The following is a 6,844-nucleotide window of genomic DNA, read 5'->3' as shown; positions in this document are numbered from 1 at the left end:
GAAAATACAGGTAAAAACAATAGAATTCAGGTCGTTTTGCTAGCTAAGTTTCAGTACATGTACCTTTTTCTGATTCAGAATAAAATATTGGGTTAAAATATTAGTACTGTTTTCATTTTCTGTACCCACATTTTCCTTCCAGGAAAGTTGGTGCAAATATTGAACATTGCTAGCAAAAACATATACTTACTACTGAGCAGGTAAAACGGCAGGGAATAATGAAATCTCTGTGAACAACCATAAGAACATATGTCGTAAACAGTTGTTTAGCATAACTTCGAGTTTTTGAGTGTGTTGTCTTTATCTAAAAAAAAAGAAGAAAAAAAATATTATCATGTTTTTTTTTAAGGTGAGTAGTTCAAGTTCACACCAGCTAAAAAAAAAAGTAAAAAATGTTGTACATTTTATCATTAGAAAAAACACAGCAAGATATTTTGTATTTTAAGTCCAATCTGCACAGCATGCCTGACAGTAAAGGACACATATTTGCATCTATCAAGGTTGATCATTATGATTATTTAGACTAAATGAGTTTGTCCCAATGAAATACTATTGAACCTGACTATGTATTACAGCTTCCACCATACAATCCAAGTACCTCTTGACCCATGGGAGGAATTGGTCGGCAATCTCATTTGCTCCTTGTAATCATGTCTGTTCCAGAGAAACCATTAAACAGCCAAGCAGGGTCAGCACATAGATACCAGCAAATGACTGCTTTATAATCTGAATCACTTCTGGGGTTCTCTCTGTGTTTCAGCCTCCAGGTATCCATGTAACATGTCACCCAAAGCCTTTATGGTTAATGTCAAATCATATTATGAAGAGTAAAATACTAAAAAACTCATGGTATGACACTCTAAAGTATGGATTACAGTACACTCTCAAAACATTTTTTTCTTTACTTTAAAAACAACCTTCACAACTTTAAAAATGTCACCAAGGGTAGAAACCAGGACAAGAAAAAAACATTTAGTGTCCATGGTGATTTGGGGATATTTATGTGATCGTTTTTTTCCAGGAGGAAAATGTTGTTGCTATAGTGAAGCACATTTCTACAACTAGAGAAAAAAAAAGAAAAGCGATGCAATCACATAATAAATTCAGCTTTTCATCTGAGGCTTCTTTCATTTCCTGGTTTGAAGGGTCAGTTTTTGTTTTTGTTTTGTCTTTCTTTAGGGTTACCTGTGTGGCATCATCAACATAAAAACAACTGCTGTCAGGTGGATGCGGATCACTACAGCAGCATCTCAGTGCCTCCCACGCCTCCAAAACCCCCGCACTGAGCATGCTCAGACTAACCTGTTCCACGATTCTCTACACATCATCTGACCAGGGAACAATGAGAAGTGAGAGCATCAGAGAAAAACCATTCTGGTACCTGACCTAGTGAGGCAGAGCCAAAAACACAGAGGAAGAAGAAATTAGTGGTGAAAAAATTCCATAAAAGCTCCCATTTGCTGACAGGAAGACGAAGAAGAAAAAAACCCTCCACATGACTGTGAACACACCACATCAACTATGAAACATGGTGGTGGCAGCGTCATACTGTTGAGGGTCAAGGAAGCTGGTCAGAATTGATAAAACAAAAAGTTGGATGAAGCTAAATACAGATTGATCGTGGAAGAAAACTGTCTTATAGGCTATTAAATAATTCTTGCTGGGAAGAAGAGTCACCATCCAGTATTAAAACAACAATAAGCATAAACATAGTTACAAAAAATGTATTCAGGAGTTAGAACGGGTAGCTAAAGTACACATACACAAATCCAATTGAGAATCTGAGTAAGTACTTGAAAATGTATCTTCCCAAGTGCTATCTCAGATTTTCATTGAATTTGAGCTGTTCTGCAAAAACAAAACAAAACAAAAACGGACCAAGTCTGTAGATCAGTTTTGATGATGTGGATGGATGGATGGATGGATGGATGGATGGACAGATAGATGGATTTTCTATAAAAACTACAAACATACCAATACAACAGTAGAAGCTGGTTAGAACCAGAATTACTGCAAAAGATGAAACCCTTTGACAGACTTCATAGAGATGGATGCTTTTACGCAGGTTACAGTAGAAAAATTAGACGAACAAGTATTCAAAATGAAACACAAAGCAAAGGTATGATTAAAACACAGCATAGAGCGATGCTTTTAATGTTTTCCCCTGTTTATACCAGATGAGAATCTGTAGCTCCCACTGCAATCAGAGGAAATTTCTTTAATTATCCATGGCAACCGCTCTCCTCTGAGGGTACATTAGAATATGTGCTTTTACAAACAACAACCTGCTCTCCAATCACATCCCTCAGCTCCTCTGTAAGCTCATGCAATGTGGGCTTGAGTAGCTGTGAAGAAATCACAAACAAAATTATATTTTAAGTTTGGCTCCTAACCGCCCACCTCCCGTCCTACTCACTCTCATATTGTATGTGCAATGTAAACACTTTCCTTTTCCCTCGGCGAGAAATAAATAGCATGTAATTAAAGCCAGCTTGGCAGAGACGATTTCTTGCTTGCAGAAGGAAGCTTTTTTTTTTAAACAAACATATTTTATTACTCTATTATAATCATAATGGTTTCTTGCATTGTAAGTTCTTCCCTCTGCTCCGCTTGATTTTCGAACTGAAAGCTTTAAGTGGAATGGACCAAGGGCTTCAATTTGTATGTCAAATGTATGTATGCTCTCTCTTGGGACTGTTATAAATGTAATTATTGAAGCATTCTCTAATGAACCATACAAATAATTAAGCTTTCAGTCTTACTGCAGTCCTTCTCTGAATTGTTCCAAATGTATCTTAACCTTCAAAGAAAAAAATAAAAATAAAATTATCTCGGTTATGAATTGTCTTTCATAATGTGCGTTACTGAGCATCTCTGGCAAACTCATGAAAAACTGCTGATTCATACTGCCATCTGGTGGAAGTTTATAGCATCTGTCTTCATAGTTGTGACACTATTTTTTGTTTAGGTTGTTTCTAAAACATTATTACTACAAAATTTATCACGTCTGTTTTCAGAGAATTTCAATTTTCACTTTGAGGTGTGGGCTCAGCATTTGTATAAAACATTTTAGAATAGAATAGAATAGAATTCAACTTTATTGTCATTGCACTGTCACAAGTACAAGCAACGAGATGTAGTTTGCATCTATTCAGAAGTGCTCTACGAGATATAAATATTTATTTACAGATGTACAAGACTATGTATGTATGGGTTATAGCAAGAGATATAGATATTGTGTATAAATATAAATATGGGAGCTATATGCACAGATTATACAGAATATACAAGAATGTTAGGGAATGGATTATAGATAAATCATTAGAAAAATGATCCTCCACCTTCCTTTTGTAGTGGTGTTTGGCCTTCTTGATTCCCTTCTTCAGCTCAGCCCTGGCTGCACTGTAAGTCTGTGCATCCCCTGACCTGAAGGCGATGTTGCGGGCCTTCAGCAGGAGACGAACGTCTCGGTTCATCCAGGGTTTCTGGTTGGGGTACATGGTAATGCGTTTGCAGGTGGTGACACGTTCTATGGTGGTGGAAATATGGTTCAGTACAGATGAGGCGTACTGATCCAAGTCTGTATGGTGGAAAATAGTCCAATCTGTATTCCTGAACCGGTCCTGGAGCACAGCGTCTGAGCCCTCTGGCCACACCTTTACTGTCCTCACGGTAGGTTTCACACGTTGGATCAGTGGTAAGTACTGAGGTGTGAGGAACAGGGAGAGATGGTCTGATTGTCCGATGTTGGGGAGGGGTGTCACATTGTAGGCTCCAGCCAGATTGGAGTAGACGTGGTCCAGGGTCTTGTCTCCTCTGGTGTGGCAGGAGACATGTTGGTGGAATCTGGGAAGAACTGTCTTCAAGTTGGAGTGATTGAAATCACCTGCAACAATAAAAGCAGCCTCGGGGTATTTGGTTTGGTGTTTGCTAATAGCCGCATAGAGTTCTTTCATGGCGAGGAAAATGCTGGGTAAAGGGAGCTGATGTGGTGTTAGCTTTAGCCTAGCTCGCACCCCTCCACGCTTATCCCGCTTTTGTTTACGTTCTCGTCGCGGCCTGCGTACACTTCCACCCGGCCGGGAGAAGTGAGCAGCCTCCGGTGTTCTGAAGATCTCTGGGATGAGTCGGAGATCGGCGATCATAGAGTCAAATTTGTAGCTCCAAAGGTCCAGAAGTTCGTGTCTGCTGTAGTGCAGCAACGCTGTGCAATTCCGAAAAAAAAGTCCAGTCATGAATAGATAAAAAAACCATTAAAGAGCAGATTCTGGAGGGATGCTGAGCCTCGCGTTGTTCACGCGCCGCCATCTTGGTCATCTTTGCTCTTGTGCCACAGAAGCTATTTTACTTGGGACTTTAAAAAAAAAAGTCTTCAGTTACTTTTTTTTCCCTCATTATTCTATCCTACTTTGAGCAAAAACGGTCTTATGGATGCTGTGCTTGGCCAACTCACAGGTCTATGATGGGATAATAGTACCTAGTTCAAAATGGGCACTACATATAGAACTCATTTGGGTCCCACTTTCTGGACACAAAACACACTTTGTGTCCATTTTGTGCCAATGTCCTATTGAGGAAGAATGTATTAAAACTTTGAACAAAACGTTTGGCTCGTCTCTTCCTCAACACAGCCGGGTTCTTCTCGGCGAGCGGCGGCCAGCTGTAAAACGAAACTAAACAAAGCGTGCTGACGTCCCAGATCACAGAGTTTAATTCATACAAAGCAATGAACAACAAAGCTGCAGAGATACAGAGATATGCATTTCTCATAAAATAACAACACACAAGGAGAGACAAAAACAAACACGAAACACACAGACAGACAAAGGCGCCCAACGTGGAGAGAAAAAAGATGGCAAAAACTCTCTGTATATTAGCGTTACATGTACTTTATAGTGAGTAGGCGTTTCCTCACTTTAATATATGCAAAGAAGGCGTTCTGTTGTTCAACCAATCAGAGAACCACCTTGGAAAAACGTCAACCTTCCCCTAAGTTTTAATGACCAAACTCAAGAGTCATTTTAGTTGTTAAAGTTATAAGTTAATTTTCACAAAACCTATTTTACTCTTTTGGACTCAGCATCTCCCAAGATTTGAATCTTTGCCTTATCACGAACAATATTTAAAAGGTATATCCGAAATTAAACATAGATGTTTCCCAGATTCGAAATCTGTGCTCAACTCCAGATGCAGCTCAGAGCCCCTGGGAAACCCCCAACCTTCGACCTCTCGGCAGGGGAAGATATTATTTATGGCCTGCTAATTTAAAGCCTTTCAAGAGAATAGTGTTTTGTGGCTGCTCTAAGTTACAGCCCTGCCAGGAGAATGTTTATCTCTGCTTAACATTTGTCCAAATAGGAATGTTTATCTCTTAAACGCACATGGCATGAGATTAGCCATATTAAACACTCAACAATATTCATATTTCCTTAACAGTCCGTAGACAATCCTATCCGTTTTCCACTTTTCAACCTATTTCCTACCCATATGTGTCCCATTTGAAAAATTATTGTCAATTACAAGCAGGTAAAAAACTTTGCAGCTGTTCTTCTGTGCATTGTCTCTCTATTCGGTGTGCCTGAGCAGCATGTTTGAGATGGACCAATTCAAATGAATTGGCACCGCTTAAAAATTCAAAATAGATCAATGAGGCAACAGTGACTGCAAAAGATAAAGACTCTCCATTACTTTTGTGAAAGCAAACATCCTCAGAAGGTTATTGGAGATGAGTGATACATTAAAAAGTGCTTCACTCAGACTGTATTCCACAGATCAAGCTGCTTTTGTCTAGCCTGAGCTGTTAACCTATGACTCCGCTCTTGCACTTAATGCAGGCTGTGATCTCTGAGGAAGTACAATAAATCCCTACTCATTAATTCTTTCATCTCCAGTGGTAAGGAAATTTTACTAATATTTCACTTTAAGTAAACATAGCTATGTTGTGAGAGTTCTTGTTCCCATTAAAGGTAATGGGTTAGCATGCAGTGCTATAAAACAATTTCACCAGATTTGTCCAGCTTTTCCTTTATGTCACAGTTAAATCTGAAGGACCCTCAAAGGTTTTTTTTATTTCCTTTATTTAACCAGGTAAAATCACATTGAGATCTAGATCTCATTTTCAAGAGGGACCTGGAAATTTTAACAACAAAAAAGAAATTCAAAATGTTGTTTTTAAACTGCCCTATCTGAAAAAGTAATTAATCCCTAAACCTATTAGTTGGTTGCTCCCCACTTGACTGTCACCAAGCATTTGAAATCAATTTTAAGATTTCTGGAAGATTTTTTTTTCCACCTTCTAAAATGTTTTATTCAGCCACTGGAAAGCCTGTAGGATGGATAACATTTTTATGGTTAATGCCACAACATCTTAATTGGATAAATCCAGATTTTGACAAGACCACACCAAAATCTTTATTTTATTTTTGTTTTGACTCATTCAGCTGCTGCTATGCATCTTACCCATGTCTTGCTGCATAGCTCAAGTGAGCTTCAGCTTAAGTTCTCGAACTCATGGCCGGACACTCAGTTAACGCGTTATCCAGGTACTGCAGCAAAGGCAAACATGCGTCATCTATCACCATGTTTGACTGTTAATATGCTATTTTTCTGATATGCCGTGTCAGCGTTATACCAGATATAATGGGATGCACATCTTCCAAAAAGTTCCAATTTTGTCTTGCCAAACCACAAAACATTTTCCCCCAAATATCCTAATGTTTATACTCCTAGAAAGGCTCAACACTTTGCATTTGTAGAGGATCACATAGGGAGGTTCCCTTTAATGAATCAAATCAAAATTATTTTGGCACTCCATTGAGTATTTACTCAGGTTATCTTTGTTTGA

The sequence above is a fragment of the Xiphophorus couchianus genome, chromosome 11 (genome assembly GCF_001444195.1).
Source record: "Xiphophorus couchianus chromosome 11, X_couchianus-1.0, whole genome shotgun sequence".
NCBI classification, from domain to species: Eukaryota; Metazoa; Chordata; class Actinopteri; order Cyprinodontiformes; family Poeciliidae; genus Xiphophorus; species Xiphophorus couchianus.
The sequence above is the reverse complement of the archived record's forward strand: the minus strand, read 5'-3'. Positions refer to the sequence as shown.